The sequence below is a fragment of the Microtus oregoni genome, unplaced genomic scaffold, assembly GCF_018167655.1.
Source record: "Microtus oregoni isolate MIOR12 unplaced genomic scaffold, Mior012 000000F_ref0000247, whole genome shotgun sequence".
Classification (NCBI taxonomy): domain Eukaryota; kingdom Metazoa; phylum Chordata; class Mammalia; order Rodentia; family Cricetidae; genus Microtus; species Microtus oregoni.
In genome coordinates, this window is record NW_024543059.1 from 57691412 (window position 1) to 57711408 (window position 19997).

The following is a 19997-nucleotide window of genomic DNA, read 5'->3' on the forward strand; positions in this document are numbered from 1 at the left end:
GCAAACTGGAAGAAATGAGTTTGGAAGGAAAGCTAGCCTTGTAAGGAATAAAAGGAAACACGAAGATTCAAATACTTTCAGCCTAACGAATGGGCCTGACACCGAGGATCCTTGGAGGCGAAGGGATGAGATCAGGTTGAAGAAGGAAAGAATGAAGGGAATGAATGGAGGGGCCTGTGTGTCCAGATTTGGTGACTTGATAGAGAAAGGGCGGCCAGCAGCAGTGGGGGCAGCTGATGAACTGGGCTGCACAAGCACAGATATGAAGGCTCTGTGCTGTGACAGTCACGAAGGACCTGAGTGAGCATCCTTAGGGGTTGCTTAAAATTGTAGTCAACTTTTCCTCCTCGTCCTCTTCTTCCTCCTGTATCAGAAACACAAGAAGAAAAGGGACAAGTCGGGATGACCTGTCCTCCATTAACCTGCAGTGACCTACAGTACTCAGTTCACCTTTCTCCCAGCACAGAGTTCCTCTGTGTGTCACGTCCACATACAAATATCTGTCGTGACCATATTTGGAGAAGGCAGTGAGCAGCTCCTACGTCAGCTTATCCATCTGTCTCTCTGCCTAAGAGTGAGCCATACCTATCTGTGTATCTATCTATCTGTCTGTCTGTCTGTCTTCTTTTATTCATTTTCATCCGTTTGGCAATCATTCATTTGCTTCCTTCTTTCTTGGCTTTCCTTATTTTGACGTACTGGGGACTAAACCTAGGGCCTTATGTGTGCTAGGTGATTACTATAAGCTACATTCCTAGGCCCTTAATTTGTTTGTGTGTGTGATCCTAGCTCAAGAGTTTTAAGCTTTGGGAAGATTCATCTGTATGTTTAAAAAGTGCCCCACTTATCTCTCCTCTGTGAGGTCTATTTTGGTAGCAGAGTTGATATCACCGAGTGATAATGTCGAACAATAAGGTGCATGACCACACTGGAGGAGAGGAAAAGGCAAGGTCCGGCCTGGCTAGTGACGAATTGTATTCAGTGTGGGAAAACTAGGATGAGATATAAATCCGGGAAGTGGGAAATTAAGTATATTTCTCAGAAATTAAGTAGGTATTACATACAGGCTAAGACTGTGATGAATCACTTTGGAGAATATGGACCTAAGTTCCTGATAGGAGTTTGTGTACCTTATGAGCACATGAAATCACTCATGTTTCTCTGTGTTAAATTAAGATATATTCACAAGCCTCTGAGGAATAAGTGTTCCTTGGAACCTTGGGCATATTTGGGATGTGTAGTGCAGTCCTAATTGGTCTTAATAATAAAAACCCGGAGTCAGATAAGAGGGTAAATGCTGAAAGATCAGAGAAGTAAAGGAACCAACTACTAGAGAGACTTTTTACCTCTACCAAATTTTCAGGCCCAACTGTCTCTAGGGATCCTCAGACTGAATCCTCAGACTGAAGGCCCTGAGTTCCTGTCTCATCCTGCCTTATATTCTTCTCTCTGCACAGCCATATCTGTTCCTGTTTCCCTCGCTAGTGTTGGGATTCAAGGCGTATGACTCCCAAGTACTGGGATTAAAGGTTTGACCACCACCATAGGGCTCTGTTTCTCTTTGAGACTGGATCAATCTCTGTAGCCTAGGGTGGCCTTGAACTCACAGAGACCTCGCTGCCTCTGCCTCCCAGGATTAAAGGTTTGTACCACCACTGCCTTACCTCCTATGGCTAAGTAGTGGCTGTCTCCACACTCTGATCTTCAGACAAGCTTTATTTGTTAGATCACAAATAAAATATCAGTATAGGGAATATTTCAACACTCCTTCCTTTTTTTTCTATGTCAGGTACTACTGGACTGTGAGGGGGAGGATCTAATGTACTCATTTTATAAACACACACATGCTAAGTAGAATGAGATGACTTACTCAAAGTTGAAGCAGTTTCAAACACAGGTGGGGTCTGATTTTGAACAGACGGTAACTCCTGAGCCAAGCTGTGTAAACATTATACCTTGTGTGTCTAGGAGAAAATTAACATAAAATGCTACTGCTGTGGGTGTTATTTTTTATTTAAAAATAGTATTATTGCATGTGAAATGTGTATGCAAGAATGCAAGACATAAGCACTGGTAATAGGGTGCTTCATTGTAAATTCAGTGTATGTAGCATGTCATGTTTGGTGACTCTACTCCAGGGCTGGAGATCTTCTCTCTTCCCTTACTGCAGGGCACCAAACAGGCTCCAAGTGAACATATCTCAATGCACCTAACTCACAAGATATCTATCAAACAAAAAAAAACCTTAACACAGCAACTGGGAGGCAGCCGACGACCAGAGAGGGCCTGAGATACTGCCGAGAACAGACGAGAGCAGAACAGAACAAGCAGATGTCGCTACTTAGGTTGCTCTGTATCCAGCTGTCCTCTTCTAATCGGTCTCTGGTTCCAGTTCAAATCAAACCACATGCAATTATATCTGAATGATACATTTATAAAGTCCCTAAGAGTTATCATATATCTTAGGTCTTTCAGATTTTATCCTCAGTGGCCCTTGTACCTAGTTTGCTCCAAAGCAGGAAATAATTTGAGGAACTCCAATTATTTGAGGAACTCCAAACAACCAAGGAACTCCAGGGTCTTCATCATCTAGGCCAAAGTGAGCAGAAAAACAAAACAAAACAAATACGGGTGACTGCAAATCAACCCGCCACTTCAGAATGGAAGTCATTGCAGCTGATAACAAGTTCTAAAGCCGTCTGTCTTGGTAATTATAAACAAGAAAAGCTAACTTTGATATCACAACAAAACTAAAAAAGTACAAGTGGAAGTATTTTAGATTATTTTTTTATTTTATTTTTGAACTTGTGTGTGTGTGTGTGTGTGTGTGTGTGTGTGTGTAGGGACCAGTAGTGACCAGAAGAGGGCATCAGATCCCATAAAAGTAGAGTTACAGGTTGTGAGCCACCTGACCTAGGTGCTGAGAACTGAATTCTGTTCTGTGAAGAGTATGTGCCTCTGTGAGCCACATCTCCAGCCCCTACTTAGAGATATTATCTTTCTTAATATCTGTCTCTGAAGAAGTAAGCACTTGGAAAGATATTATTCTTTCTTTAGCACCAACATCTGTGCTCAAACATAAGATGAAAAAAGAAAGTGTTCTCCTTCAGCCAGGTTGCTAAGTTTTTTTACTTACAGAGGGGAAGAGTCAGTATTGCTGGTTAAAGCATAGCAGAACTGAGAGTTGTCGCTTAGAGAAATGGTAAATTCCTGCGCTCCAGTCTGTCTGCCACAGCCACGAGGAACACTCAGCGCAGAGCTCAGCATGGGGTACCCTGGCAGCCGGTGTCATCCTCCAGTGCACGTTCATCTCGTCCTCACTGTGATGCCCTGAAAGAGATCATGTTTCTTTCTTAAGGTATAAATGTAGAGCCCAATCCACAAACTCTCTTCATGGATTTATGTGGGGTGGGGGAGGAGGCAGCTTGGCAACCACCACCACCTCAGCCAGTGTCTTGCTCTGCTGTGAAAGCTGAGCTGCTTCTGTTTGCACACCAGAGCTCAGCCTGGGGATGGGGGGGGGGGGGGTTCACTGTACTGGTTTTCTGTACCACCACCTCCAGGAGGTCATATGGTTGGCTAGTTTACTATGTGTGGTCTGAAGAGATACTCTTGACGTGACTTTGCTTACTTCAAAAATGACTTGAGGCAAAAAGAATGGCTTCCAAGACTCATCAGTGCAGAGAGATTTCACAGCATAGTAAACATGGAAGCAGAGTTCTTTTAGTAGACCCAGGTACGGCTGTCTTTAAAAAAAGTAAATAAAAGGTAGCTTTAATTCTTTTTTTCAGGGCTAGAATCAAACATGGTGTTTTGCACTTGCTAGGTAAACATTCTACCCTGGAGCCACATCTCCAGCCCTACAATGTAACTTTTGGGTGTATAGATTTAAATAAAATGACAGCTCAATTGCATGTATGTAATCATTATTTGTGGAAATATATTTGTTTTGATTTTTATAGCTTTAAATGTTCTTGTATGTACTGTGTGTGTGAGCATGTGTTTGAGGGTACGCATGTGTGAATGCCAGCAAATGTGTATATGGAGCCCAGGGATTGATGTCAGCTGTCTTGCTCAGTAGCTTTCTACTTTAGTTTTGAGACAGTTTTGAACTAAGTCCATAGCTCACCAGTTGGCCAGATTGGCTGGCCACAAGCCCTAGGGATCTCCTGTCTCCTCTCCCTCAGCTCCTTGGTTACAGATACAACCATCCTGCTGGCTCTTGCAGAGGTCCAGAGGATTCCAGTTCAGGTCCTCATGCTGTGTGACAGGCACTTTACTGACTCAGTCATCTTCCCAACCCTTGGTCCTGATTTCTAAAATAATGTGTTTAAGTTTCTTACCCCTGGATATGTATTTTTGCAAATATATGTGGTTTGTGATTATGCTGAATTGGCATATGGTAAAAGAACAATGTATTCCTATTAAAGGTGCAGGGTACCAAATATTTCAAAGGCAATGAACTAGAGAAATAAGTCTCTCAAAACTGTTTAATATATATTCTATAAGGAGCCCTTGAAAATGAACATAGAAAGATAGTATGTAAGTTGTGAAAGGCATTTTTCTGTAAATTAGCGTACTGTTTAAAGTTAAAGTTCAAAGGTTTGTAATTAACCAAACAGCACTAGTGCATAAATTTTCCTCGTAATTTAAATGCTGCAATAGTATTCTCGCTACTCTTTTCTGTGAAAAATTAGTATTCCAGTTCAAAATCTGACTTGATCATTTATTCAAGAAGTAAAAGTGTAGTGCTAGGGGTGTAACTCAGTGATACAGTGCTTGCTTGGCATGTACAAGACTGAGCTCAGTCTCCAGCATCTCTTTCTCTCTTTCTCTCTCTTTCACACACACACACACACACACACACACACACACACACACACACACACACAAATGCACTTTTACGTACATACACACAAATACACAAGAAAAAATTAAATTTATGAAAAAATGTAGAAGTCCCATGATTTTTTTTCTATAAAATTCTATCTTTGAACAAACAAACAAACAAACAAACAAAAACCCTTTAATTTGCTAAAATGTGAGAGTGGCCAGGCAGTAGTGATGCACACCTTTAGTTCCAGCACTCTGGAGGTAGAGGCAAGTGGGCTGCAATTAGCTTGGTCTATGGAAGTGGGTTCCAGGACAGTCAAGACACACAGAGAAACTCTATATCAAAAAACCAAAGCAAACAAAACAATAAAAAAAACCAAAAGACACGACTGCTTTTTGTGCAAACTATTTAGAAAAGACAGAAGAAAGGAAAAAACATGGCACCCATTTCTTCTCTCTTTTTTTCTGAGGTTTCATCACTTTGAGGAATTACTGAAGCTGTGACAGGATCCAAAAGAGACAGTGTGGTATTATTATCTGTGAAAGAAATTGTAATAATAAGCAGCAGCCTGTTTGGCTAAAAAGTAGTTTTTCTTTCAATATTTTATGTACATGGCTGGGTGTATGTACGTGTGGGTGGGAAGTAAGAGAAGCGATTAAGAAAGTGTGTACATCTAGAAACTCAAAAGAGCTTGAATGGTGTCTTTAGACAGAGGCAGATGGTCACACTTTACCAAAAAGAAAATTAAATCTCAAAGTGTCATATCAAATTAGGAGAAGCCCAAGCCCTGTCTCAAAATTCTGTATTTGATGAATTTATTTTTATACAGGGAACAAAGAATGACTCCTAGTTCCCCAGCCATTCTGGAGTTCAGCCACGTCCACTTTCTTACTTACTGAGTAGTAATAGCAATTCCTTAAATTCATGGTGCTATCATTGGGCCTGACAGACAACTATTAGGCTCAGAGGAAATGCGGCTTTTATTTAAGAACAGCAGAAATCTTCCTGAATCAAATCGACAACTTAAATTATGAAAACAAGATAGCATGTCAATGAGTGAGACTTGGGTAAATGAGGAATAGCCTAGGAGTGGGTAGGTTTCTCTCCTCTTCATCTCATTTTGCCTTTGTTTGTCTATCTTGTTCCAAGGTAGATGAGCTCCCAACATGCCGTTCCATTTAGAATTCAACTATCCCAAAATGCTTCTTTAAAAATAATAAAGAAATTTTATGTTAAAAAAAAAATTGCAGTATAAAAACTTCCTTTTTGAAGCCGGGCGATGGTGGTGCACACCTTTAATCCCAGCACTCAGGAGGCAGAGGCAGGCGGATCTCTGTGAGTTCGAGACCAGCCTGGTCTACAAGAGCTAGTTCCAGGACAGGAACCAAAAAACTACGGAGAAACGCTGTCTCGAAAATTTAAAAAAAAAAACAAAAAACTTTCTTTTTGAATTTGTAGCTGGTCGGGTGCACACCTCTAATCCCAGCACTCGGGAGGCAGAGGCTATAAATTCAAGGCCAGCTTGGTCTACAGAACGAGTTCCAGGGCGGGCTCCAAAACTACAGAGAAGCTCTGTCTTGAAAAACCCTCCAAAAATTTGGTAAATCTATATACACTATTTGCCCAAGGCTGTTTTTTTTCCATTCTTCTTTCTTCCGTTTTCCATTTTGATTGCTCACTGCCCTGTCTTTGCATGGCATTTTTAAAAGATTTATTTTATTTATGGAATGTATGTGTGCTTGTGGGCATGTGATGTGTGTATGTATGTCTGTGTGTTGTCAGCTCCTTTGTAGCTGGAATTATAGTTGCTTGTGAGCTATCTAATATGGGTACTGTGATTCGAACTCCAGCCCTCTGATAGAAAAGTAAGTTCTCTAGTGATAAGACATCTCTCTAGCCCCTAATACGGTTCTGACAGCTGGTAGTTTGCTACAGAACCGACCCAAGTATATTAAAGGAGTGCAACAGACAAATAGAATCATTTATTCATTTTTTTTAGTAGAAAACTATTGTGGGAGTAATGATTACAAGAAAACCAAATCGAACTAACCACCTTTCTAAAGCAAATCTCCTTCACTTCTTCACGCTCTATTTCCTTGTCCTTCTTCATCTTCTCTTAGAATTATTCATTTTAGAAAGATTTGCTGATTTCTTTGTGTATGAGTACTCTATCTGCATGCATACCTGCATGCCAGAAGAGGGCATCTATAGATCCTACTATAGATGGTTGTGAACCACCATGGGATTGCTGGGACTTGAACTCAGGATGTCTAAAAGCATAGCCAGTGCTCTTAATCACTGAGCCACCTCTACAGCATTGCTTTAGTAATTTCTAAAATTTATTTTTAATGATGTGCATATGTGTGTTCACGTGGTGATATTATGTGTCAGTACAGCTGCATCAAAACCCTGGAATCTTAAGTTGCAGGCAGCTGTGAGCCACCAAACATAGGAACTGGCAGCCAAACGCATTCACGTGTTCCTAACCACCGAGCCATTTCTACAGCCTCGTTTTTTTAATCATTTTTGACTTCATAGAAATCCATGTGTTGTGTGTGTGTTGTCTTTCCCTGTTACCAGACAGTAACCTCACGATTTGTCTTAAGACAGTGTCCCAGGCAACCCAAACTGCTCTAAACTCAATTGTAGTCGAGACTGACCTTGAACTCTTGGTCCTTATGCTTCTGCCCCCAAGCGCTTGGATTATAGGTACAACCCACCATGCCCAGCTAGAATTTAGCTTTCTTGATTAACGTTTGAAATACATAAGTGTTTTGTATTCATTAAATGAATAAGCTAGAATCTCGTATTTGGAAGATAAAATGTTTTATCTTAATAGTATAAAGCCCGGTGTGTGTTGTAAAGACTCTAAGATGTCCACAGTCAGCCCATAATGCTCTAATTGTGATTGAGTTAATATTCTTTCTGAGCTTCATAATTCTATGATTTCTCACTGCGTAGAATAATATATGTCACAAGAATTACAGCAAAATCCATGCTGACTTCAGAAGTGACCTTATTTTGAATAAATCGTCAGACTCAATGTGGTTTCTTATAATTGGCCAATTTCCCTGAAAAGTCAGTAAGTAAAATATATTGATTAATTGATAACTGCAGTTAGTTGGGTTTTTACCAAAATTTATTATACTACCACGGAGTAGGCACACAATAAATATCAGTCAAATATGTGAGGTCTAGCTAAAGGAGAGTTATTTTGTTTTTAGTTTCTCATATTGAAAACAGAACATTTTCAATTATACATAATAATTTGTTATAACTTTAGAATTCACATTGCGGAGATGTGGTTTTCAGCATATGTCTTATTCTTTGTTCTTCTCTTTTCCCCTTCCTTCTGTTCGTCTTTTTCTGTCCTGAAAAAGTCAGTTTTAACTCATGAGATGGGGATGGGGAAATAAGATAGGCATCTGTAGGTAGTTGAGGTGGGAAAGTAGGAAGGTAGGCATCCATTGGTGGTATGGGATAGGATCCAGATCTGAGGGGCTCTTAACTTCTGATAGAGTGACGGGACCATTGTGGTGGGTGTGGGAGTGTTCGGTAACAAAAAGCTAAGTTGCCCCACCTCAAGGTGATTGGCCACATAAGGAACTACATTAAGCATAATGGAAGACAGACTCCCATTGTCAGAGAAAGTAGTAATGGCAATGAAATTAGAGGCCACGTAGGCCCCATAAGACTGGTTTGGAAATGGAAGTCTTGATGGTTCATAATACATAAGAAATAAATATAGATCTGAATATGTGGATCGATGGATGGATTTTTCCATCATGTGTCCCTTATTTCTGGGTCCAAAGAGAACTCCCCTTGTGCACTGGGTGCTCTTTCTTCCCCCATCTCGGTTTCTCACCACTGTTAACAGAAAACCATGGAGACTCCTTGGAAAAAGAGCTGACACTAGGGTGTAGCATGAAAAATAAAATACGCCAGAAGGAAGTGAGGCACACCTTTAATTTAATTCTAGCATTCAGGAGGAAGAGGAGGCAGATCTCTGTGAGTCTGAGGACAACCTGTTCTACAGAGTAAGTTCCAAGACAGCCAGGGCTACACAGAGAAAAACTTTCTAAAAAACCAAAAAGAAAAACCCTAGCCTGGAATATCTTGTTATGTAAAAGCACAGATATTCTTGCAGTGCCAGAAACATGTTGAAGAAAAAAAATCAGATTAAAAATAATTACTGTGACCATATCTGAGATGATTTGAAGATACCAATGTGTGATAACAATAGAGATATACAGATTCAGCTTGACCCAATTGCACCCAGCCTGAAGGAGATCCACCATGACTACCCCAGGGTAACCCTAGTCAGTTTTATTTCACGTGGTATCCTGGTGAATGGCAAGTAGATGAGGCTATTATTAGGTTTTCATGGGGACCTTTACAGCTGCTCTCTGGTGCTAGAACTCGACCTGACTCTAATGGGACGTTTAATTTTAGATAAACCGGGTATGTTATGACTTAAATGAAATCAAGTTTGTCCTAAACAGTATACATGCTCTTTCTTGTGACTCAAATGTCAAGGGCCACCTGATCTTGCTGTCCCCTACACTCTGTCAATAAGTCCCCAAATGAAGAGTTGAACTCTGGAATCCTAATCTCTCTGCCTCTCTATCATCAGTTATGTGATTACAGCTTCCTGGGGTGGCTTCTCATTCAAGGAAGATTGGAATGTTCTGCCATAGCAGATTACAACTCACTAAACGGAATAAACATCCGTGTGCTCCTGCTTTGATAAATAAATACAACTTCATGTACTGCTCGGAAGATACCTATAAAACGAGAAAGGAGTCATTCTACAGTTAATGCTTTAGTCACAGGATAAATGTTAATATCACAAGTAATGTGTCACCTGATAGGATATAGAGCAATGAATCGCTGTCACAAATTCACACCAAATCTAGATGAACTGAATTTTGATGAGAAAGCAAGAGAACCTAAAAACAAGGGTTGATGAGAGGAGTAAGCTGGTAGGGGAGCTTGCCACCGAGCCTGGTGTCCTGAGTTTGAGCCCTGATACTCCCACGGCAGAAGACAAGAATTGATTCCATCCAGCTTTCTTCTGAAGTCGACATAAACTTTATGATATGCATGCCACAGCAGATTATGCATAAATAAATGTAAAATAAAAATTAAAGACAACCCCAAACAAAAAGCATCTTACAAAAACAATTCATACTCTTTAAATTCATACCCAGTGAAATAGCTCATGCCTATAATCCCAGCAGTCAGGGAGCTTTAGAAAGAAAATTGCTTGAGCCTAGAACTGAAGGCCAGTCTGAACAGCACAGTGTGACATCAACTATCATCCCATAGAATGAAGAATAGCACAGGACCTGATAAATAAGAGGTTCCCTGGCTATGTAAACATTTTAAGTGAATTGTAGCATACACAAGCCAGGAAGGAGGATTCTATGATAAAGCTACAGTCAGTGGTAGCAATGCTTTGGCTTGGCTGTGGGACAAACACAGCCCAGATCAGAACATGTGAACTCATGGAGCAAGGTGGAACACTATACCAGTTTTCACTGTGATTTGAAGTTGTTTATTTTAAAAAGTACCAAGAAGTCTACATTTTTAAAGAGAGGTTGGATGATCATCAGTAATAGTTTAATGAGTCCTATCTCTCCTGCTATAGATACAGAAACTTAGACATATTATTTAGCCTCTTTACACCTCATTTTCCTCATATATAATAATAACACCTTAAGTAAATGAATTATTATGAGCATTAAATGAACAATACATTCAAATTGCTTACAGTGGTACCCAAGGCACAGGAAACACTAATTGCTAGTCTTAGTTATAATTGTTGGAGATAAGAAACAAAGCAAAAAAGAAAAAAAAGTCAAGCAAAAACTGCAAGAGGAACCAGCGATGTGATAGAGTATATCTGATCATTTTTTTCTGATAAATATATTTACTTAGTATATACCAGGAACAAAACTCACACACATGAGCATTCCTTCACTTTTATACTCATCTGTATAAACGAAGACAATTTTTCACAGTATTGGTACACAGATTTAATTATAAAAATTTCTTTAGCAATTTGCCTCACAGTACTAATGAGCATTCAAAACACAAGTTGCACCATCTTGCTAATTGCTATTATTGTCATCGTTAAGATATAGTAGTTTCAGAATTTGCGAGATGCATAGGAGGACGTAATTACAGCTCCATAGGACAGAAACAGAAGAGCGAAAATCTCAGGGTTTTTAGGAAAGGATGCATTTTTCCAGGTAGAGAGGAAGGGAAAAGCATTTATGGACTCCTTCTGCTTTCTCCTAAACTTCACTTGTTTTCAAAGTCACTAGGCCCACAGTCACTCAGTCATGAGCCTGCTTTGGAACTGACGGTGTATACAAGCCAGTCCATCAGCAGGAGTTGGGTCTCAAGGCTGTGGAAACTGCAGCAGAAGCAGAGACCGCCTCTCAGCTGGGTCTCCTGGACTCACCCCCCTCTCCCTCAGCCAGCTTCTCAGAGGTTAGCAGACTTATCTCCTGGGAGTGCAGTGTTCAACCTGCCTTGAGTGCTCAGCAAGGCAGGGTCATTTTCACGACCTTCAAATGTGGCCTGCCTTTAGCATTTCCATAGCACCCCTACCCCAAGTGGGGTGCTGGTGCTAGCACCACCTGGGAACTTGCTAAAAGTGGGTAATCACATTTGCAAAGCAAACCTACTAAATTAGAGTCTTCGTTTTAACTAGGTGGGGAGGGTAGCAAATTAAAATTAGTTTTAAGAAATGGTTTCCAACAATACTCTTTAATCCGAACCACACAAAACCACAAACTGTGGCCTCATCAACGAGAGACCGAGTAGGAGGCATAACTCAGTGGTAGAGACACCACAGAGCATGCCCAAGGTTTTGAGTTCAATCCTCCATCTGCAGAATTACATCTTTTCACTAATTTGGAGGTATCCTAAGCAATCTGCTGATGCTCTTAATTCTGCCTCCTTCCCACCCACTATTCAAATCTCTCCTGCCAGTGAAAAGCCCCATAACTTCATGAAATTAAGATCATTTCAAATGACACTGTTCTTGCTAAACACTCCTTGGATTTGGGCCATACCATTGCATTCATTTTAGTAACTACTCATTCATTATGCATTGAATGAACACTTTCTAAATGTTTATTATTATCAGCACTGCTGCATGGTGCACATTGAAAATCCAGGCTTCTCCTATGTTCAGTGAGCTCACTGACAGAATCTTGATGCCTTAACATTCTACAGGCAAGAGGTCCACATGGGAGGTGGGAGGGGGCCACATTTGACTATGCCACAGAATATGTGCTTATCTTTTGCTGTTGAAACTACTTCAATGAGGTAACATGGTTGAATTATATGAAAAGATTTTGTGGTACGAAACAGGGAAAAAAAAACAAAAGACAGTGTGTTTTCATTTTTATGTTAATGCTGTCTCCTGGATTGTCTTCAGTTTTACAATATGCCAGCAATACATCATTCTTCATTCAAGTAACAAACAGCACCATTGAAAAAAAAAAGGCTCCTGTCTGTCCTTTTCTGGTGCTGTAATGTTAAGACATGATAGGCATCAAATAAATATTTGTTAATTGAAGACAGTCTGGTGTATAAACAGGAGGAAAAAGCATTACACAGATGCAGTCCTTTTCTCCCGGTCTTCGTGACACAAGGAAATATTCGTGAGATTGGAGTGACATTTTGGGATCAAAAAGTTCCTCCAGGGTGCCATGGAAGCTTTTGCTTCTCTGTAGCTGATGTTTGTGTTCAGCAGAGACTACTGGATCACAGCCAACCAAATGGGTTGGCTTGTAAAAGCTTTTACGGGTGAGCCTTTTGGAGACAAGTTTCATGGCCATTTGGTAACAACATCTCAGCAGGAGAAATTTCGCCAACACACGCTAATGCAATTGTTTGATGAGAATGGATGAGGAAGGATAAAGGAGGTAAAATAATTAATAAGAATACAAGACTCTGGGTTTTTTGTTGTTGTTTGTAGTGAAAATAAAAGTTAACTTTTTGGCAGTTACAAGATAAGGTCTGTAGGTGACATGGCATACATCTGGTGGACAGCATTCTTCAGAGATCACCCACTCCAGCACAACACTGGAGTGCATTAAGGTTCCATTTTACACCTTTTGGGAGTTTCTTCCATCAATGGGATGTGAGGATGAGCCACCCTAGGAAACTTCAAAACTTAATGAGAATACTACTCACGACTAATGTAAGCTGGAACTTTACAGGTCTAATGTTACATGAAAAGTAAACGTTATTTTGAGTCAAGAATCAGCAACTTCTTTATATTTATAATCTCTAAATTAGTACAACTTCCCTTTATCTTAGTCAGCCATCACGCAGAAGATGAGCATTCCCATGAGATGCATAATTTCCTCTTCATCTTTAAATTTCTTTGGACAGAGAAGAAAAGCTCCTGCTTCTCTTAATTGAGCAATTATTGTTTCTTAAGTGAATGTAGAGTTTGAGAATAGTGCCAAAAATCTTCCTTTCATCCAGAGAGGAAGTCTAATGGAGGCATAGTCGGGAGGCCACGTGTGACAGCCCTCCAGCTGGAAAAGCCCAGACCGAAAGGGAAACTCAGTCCTCACCTCTCTGCATCCCCTTGGCGACTCCAAAGGCTCTAGAAGGGAAGCCACTTAGGACCAATTTACATGTCTCCTTGGGGGCTTTCAAGAACTCTCCTCTAAGAACTTTGTTTTTCTCATTCCCTGTTTGTCCAGACCAGGATTTTCTGGGTGCTGTACAGTGTGCTATTTGAGCAGCCTTGCTAGGCTTCTATAAAGACATAAAGAAAAATCCAGTAAGAAGTGGCTCGTCATATCTCCTGACCTTAATGCCTGGAGTGGCTCTAACATGTTTCCTACAATGTTCTCCCAGAATTCAAGCAAGAGAAAATAGACTTCACATGCGAATAGTTCTGGAAACTACCTGGACAGGGAACTTAGTGCTTTGTGGCTTAGGGTATTATTTAAGCAATGCGCCTTGTTTCAGGTTGTTCCTTCTACGGCTTTTGGCAGTTTGCAGTTTGCGGACACTCTATGTGTCCTACATAAGAAGTCCCACAAATATCTGAAGCCAGCATCTGCACTATCTCAACCTATGGGTTTCTCGTTTTAATTAAGCTTCTCCTGGGGATATTTAGCTTCTCAACTTTATCATTAATGAGAATTTAACAAAATAATGATATTTTGATAACCTGCTAATATGGAGCTCAAGTAAAGCTAAAAGTACATAAGGACAGTTTTTAAAATGGTCTTTTATGCTCAAGTTTTGCCTGCTTTAGTCATCTGTAATACATAAGATGCCATCTAGAAACTGATGTTTAGACTTCAGGTTGGGGCTACAGCAAGCATCTTTTTGGCTGCATCCACTAATGGAAGTTTTACTAACCACACCTAAGTGATAATTTAAAAAGTTTGCTAAAATATGACTGCTGGTCACTGAAATAAAACATTTTAGTGGGGTACTATCATAACTTTAAGGCAAAATGCTTTTTATCTAAATCCAAAGGGGGGGCAGCCTCTACAATTTCTGGGACGGTCTTAGATCACTTTGCTTCTTAAATACAAAGTAAAATAAATTGTGTGTTAATAACTATTATACAATATCGAATTAAACTAAAGACCTTCTGAATAGTGGTCATAATTACCCATGGGCCAAAGTTTTTCTAGTCCTCTTTAAAGTGAGGCTGACTTGCATGACAAAGTTGACGGTTACAGAGTCGCCCAAGTGAAGCACACAGTTTAGCAGATTGTGCTGTTCCTTCTTATAAAAGCCATCACACCCCCTGGAACATGCCTGCGGCTTCTTCATGCTTAGCCATCTATTGGAATCTGATAGTCTGCACTTTGCATCCTGTATTAGTTTGTACTGTCTTCCTTCTCTTGCCTGTACTCAAGAAATAAAGGAGGGTTTTGTGACAGGGCAATCCAAGTTGTGTTCCAATAGAGAGGCAAATAGTCCAACAGGCTCTTCGGTTGGCCTTTGAACATCCTCTCTGTCTCCTGAGTGGTGACTGGCTAGAGATAACAGAGTAGTAAAAGGAAAGAATAAAAAGGGTCGGTGATAGTCAAATAAAATAAAAATAAATGAACTGAGTGGGAAAGTTCAAACATCACATCGTACAGCTTTAAACCTGGGGATATTCGTATGTGTGGGTGAAGGCAAGACTCCCGTTAAACTGTAAGCCCTGTTATCAGATTCATCAGGACTTGGTTGTAAATTTGACTATACATTTTAGGCTCATAGAGAAATGGGAAGGAAGCATCTGATTAAAGTGTGCGTTGCTGCTGAGGCAAGTGAATGTTGCCATAGCAATTGAGATGAAATGTGCAAGAAGTGAGATAATTAAATCTAACCCTTCAGTAGGCTTGACAGTGAACGCTTTGCCAATAGGAGACGGTACCCACAGCATGAAGATAAAACATATTCCAAACGCAAATTCTCCTTGCTAGCTTTTTGTTGTCCCTTCTCAAAACACATTGCTGTGGGTAGCTAATTTGAATGTTCTTTTGGAATAATCAAATGCAATTTTGACCTTGGTGGGCAACTGCTTAGAATTTCTTCTGGTTCACTGTATCATGGAAGCAGATATCTATGAAACAGAACCTGTTCCTCCCTTCTAGTTCTTAAAAACAAAAACAGTGAAAGACACCGAAAGCTGTGACATCCGAGCTGAGTATTCAATGATGTCTAGAGCGTGCTGCCCTCTTCAGGAGCTAATGCCTAAAAATCCTTTAAAAATAGCAGTTTAGAAATGTAAACATGAGTAGTGATTTCAAGAATTTCTATTAATAATCCTGTGTGAATAAGAAACACATACAATGCAGTAACGCCTTTCTAAGTATAGGTTTTGGGGATGTGAAAAGTTGTCAGTTAACAACCCAATAAATATAAATTTTGAACTGGGTTATGAACACTAATGATTGGATACAAATTATAAGATTTTTTTTAAAAGTATTTTTATTGTGAAATTTTGTGAGTTATGACAGAATCCAAATGTTTATTAAAAACAGATATCTAATAGAAATAGATGTCTTGTGAACTATAGAATGTAAAATAATAATTAAGGAAGCAAGGGTTCTAAAAATCTAAAAACATTCGAATACAATGTTTACAATAAAGAAAAAGATATTTATATGTGAAAATACAAATAAGACAGACACCTATCAAATATAATTTTACTTTCTAGCCAAGTGTCCTTTAAAACTATAAACATTAGAATCTATATTTGAAACTTTAGTTTTTTATTTACAAAGAGATTATATTATAAGGAATAATCTTCTTAAATCAACATTGAGAATAGTTTTGATATAAAAACTGCTTCTCTAGATAAACATTTTAGGATCTGAAATATTGGTATCTTACATATTTTAACAAATTCCCTTTATTCTTCTGTTATTACTTCCATTCCCCTTAGCCACTGTGCAATTTCAAAAGGTAGAAACTCGATATATTTTCCTTAAAATATGCTTATAATACTTAAAAACGATAAGAAACAGAAAATTTACTAATCTCATCAGGATGTGGCACAGCATGTTTTCTCATATTCTGATATGTTTATATCTATTAATAAAAAAACAATTATTTCGTATTAAATGCAAAAGTAAAAATAAAATTAAATGTGTTTTAGAAACTTTAAAGAACATAGTGAATTTGAGACCCAACATGTGTGGCTGGAAACAGAACTCACGGGTAAAGCACTAGCCAGGCATGCAAGACCCTGAATTTGATCTCCAGTGCTTCAGGGGCTCTGTGTGTTTGGGGGAGCTTTACAGAATGCAGATTTGCTCTAATTTTTATCCTGTGATATACTGAGGACCTTATTGTTAATCAATAGGAAGCAGCAAGCAATTGAAAAAGAACATGGGACTTCAATCTTCATTTCTCAGTTTCTACATTTTAATTTGCAGGTAGAAAAATTCCAGTTAGAAATTTCATTTATGGTTAAGCAGAAACAATGGTCATTATGTTGATTTCAGAAAACTGGGATGTATCCCACGTTTTCCCTTAAAGAATTTTAAATATCCCTGTCACTTCTATATTAACTCAATTGAGTGAAATGGCAGAGTGAAAAAATATATATTGACTATTTACTCTTATCCCTATAGCATTTATTTTGAGAAAATAAAGTGCTGCATTATGCATCTGAGACTGCTTATCATCATAACCACTCAATCCCAGGCAGGCCTGTCCATGAGTCACCCCTGAATGCTCGGCCCTGTAGCTGCCTTTCCTGCTGATTGGTGGCTGACGCAGTCACTTGACAGTCAGGGCCTCCATAAGTGAAGGTATCATAAATAATAATATTTTCTTTGCTTTCCAGGCTGTTTACGATACGATGATGCATTTCATCTTTCCCAGAATGGTAAGTAAAGAACTCTTCCTACATTTGAAACTCCCAAGCAAAAGCAAGCAAGAAAAAGTGCACAGTCACGAAGAAGGTGGACCTTTGCCCACTAACTCCAGGGAACCAGGTGTTAACTCTGTCACCTTTAAATCCCTTGAGCATTTCAAAGTTCTCACCAAATACTATGAGGCCTCTTTCAAAGGAAGAGAAGGTGTTGCCACCTTTGTTGGATCATAGTTGAACACGGTGTATTCAACATTTTCTTTCCTGGGGGTGATTTATTTTAAAATATACGCCGAGGCAGAAATAGATGTGTTTTGCGTTCCGTGTGCAGAGAGTGACTATGTACCTGTGACACATACCAAGAGCTGGTGAGTGAGGCCTCAGGATTTTCACTGTTACAGAAAAATTGATTGGAATTTATGTCTGACCAGGGCTTGGAAGCATCTGTGAATTTTAAAATGTTTGTTTTCTAAACCATATATCACAACTTTCATGAGGCAGGGTAGCTACTGCGGGATTTTATTTAAACGTGCAACTTCATTATCTTCATGTTTTTATGACACAGCAAATCATTTGGTTATAGTCTTGATCATAACCTCCTTACAATGGAAATAATTAAGAGAGGAATCCTACTGAACAAGAACTGGGAAACAGTTCTCAGGTACTATATATTTCAAAGTCTTCTCTGAGCATCTTGAGCATTAGCTATGAAAACAAGGAAATATTCATTGAGGAAAAATATCACTTTCAAATAGTCAAACATTGGGATGTGTGAAAAGGTAGGCAGAGAATTTACACTAGATATGTGGTTGGGAGAATGTCTCAGAGGGTCCACAAACTGTTATGACTGTAACTCAATGAATACTTTACATTTTTTATTTTCTGAATTTCCTATAATAAATGCATGGTATTTTTCTAACAGAAGAAAAACATACTTGAATAGTCAACTATTCAGAAGAACATGTTTAGTATTAAATACATGCACACATAATTGAAAAGCATTTCTCTATGCAAAACTTTTAACTAGAATGACAAAATTAAGTATATATATTTATAAAATTATGTATGCATATATATCTCCCACCTAACTCTAGGAGGCACTAAAACATAAATGAATATTAATTAGGTAAAATATATCTTTAAAGTATCTAAAGTGATAAAAGCTATTCTTAAAAAAAAAAACATTTTCATTCTGGTAAAAATGTGTGCCCCGAGTTCAGGCATAGCCTGTGATTTCACATTGGTGCTTAGGGAGTGAGAGTGTGGTGCTTTACTTTTTCATGGTAACAGTAAATGCTCTCAAGTAGGAGAGGCTGTACCAGAAGATGAAACAGTTTAGTCCACTGGCTTAGCAGACCAGCGTTCATCAACAACCAGTTCCACCTACGACCCGCTGTGCAGAGTTTCCATGTGGAAACCATTGTCAGCTTGGAGGTTTGCTAGAATACTTGAGTGATCTTGTGTAAAGACCTTGATTCTATGACAAGTTTTTATAAGGAATAAGAGTCAAAGACCATGGACATTTTTGCAATTTTATTTTTCTTGTGTGGAGCTGAGAATCAAGCCTAGGACATCCTATACACCAAGCAAGTACATCAAGCAAGTACATCGTTAGCTCCAGGAACCCTTGTGTGAAAACTTACTTACCGCAGTAGATGAAAAGAACACGCAGTATCAAAAATAACTACTGAATTTGAGAGGCCCTTAGTGCAGCAGAAATACCATTAGCAACTCACTGTCTTGCAGTAAGTTGCACAAGTGTGAAAACATTTTTGGGGTTGGAAAGTTCTGGTTGGACATGGTGGCATCCATCCATAATTCTAGCACTTTGGTGGCTGAGGCAAGAGGATCACAAGTTAAAAAATATAAGAAAGCATCAATAACAGCCAACTGGTTGATTAGGTCTGAGAGTCTGAAAAAAAGCAACAATAAACACACTTCTTGCCATTTCTATTAAAATTGTGTTCACCGAATCTTTTCCATTATAGATCTCTGGGGATTTGGTTTCACACAAGTCATTGGTTCGTGTCACAGGAAAAAGTAGTTTTCTCAATTAGCAAAACAGTGTAACTGATGGGTTCTTTAGAACATTTATCTCTGTGTACTGATAACTGCCATTAGACTATCATATTTTGTTTTTAAACTCTTGTTTTAAATGTGGTCGGCTAGGATAGCTGTTAAGAGTCACTGGTTTTTTGCTTTTTGTTTTGGTTTTGGTTTTTGGTTAGGGTTTCTCTACATGGCCATGGCTGTCGTGGAATTCGTTCTGTAGACCAGCCTGGCCTCAAACTCAGATATCTGCCTGCCTCTGCCTCCCAAGTGCTGGGATTAAAAGTGTGTGCCCCGCTGCCCAGCTGTTAGCCATTGCTTTTAAAGTCAGGCTGGCTGAACACCTGGCTGTTGTTTGCGCATGCTCTGTCCTAAATTCCTGGAAAAGTTTATACTCACTTTTCAGTTGCTCAGATACAGGAACAACCTATTAAATCTGCACAAATGCACTGCTAGCCTGCTAGCAGCTGCAGCATATAGTTCACAGAGCTCAAAGACGTCTGTACTTGGAACATAAAAATACTAATTAGTTAAAAGGGAGGGGCGGGTTGGCAAAATGGTTCAGCAGATAAAGGAACTCTCCTTTCTAGCCTGGTGACAGATTTCTATCCACAGAATCCATCCACAGAACCAGTTGTAGAACAAGTGAACAAACCACCACAATTGTCCACTGATGTCCACAAACAATGATAAGTGTACCCCTGTAATTTGTTACCATAGAAACACACACAATTTACCAGCCAGTGT

General features: G+C 39.2%; 1 protein-coding gene across 1 annotated transcript in view; it reads left to right on the forward strand.

Moving 5' to 3' along the window:
* Positions 1–19997, forward strand: part of Adgrl2 (adhesion G protein-coupled receptor L2) — a 614876-nt gene that overhangs the window by 388629 nt on the left and 206250 nt on the right. The window contains exon 3 of the mRNA XM_041651225.1: positions 17175–17216. The gene's annotated coding sequence lies outside the window, so the exon portion shown is untranslated. The remainder of the gene's footprint in view (positions 1–17174; positions 17217–19997) is intronic.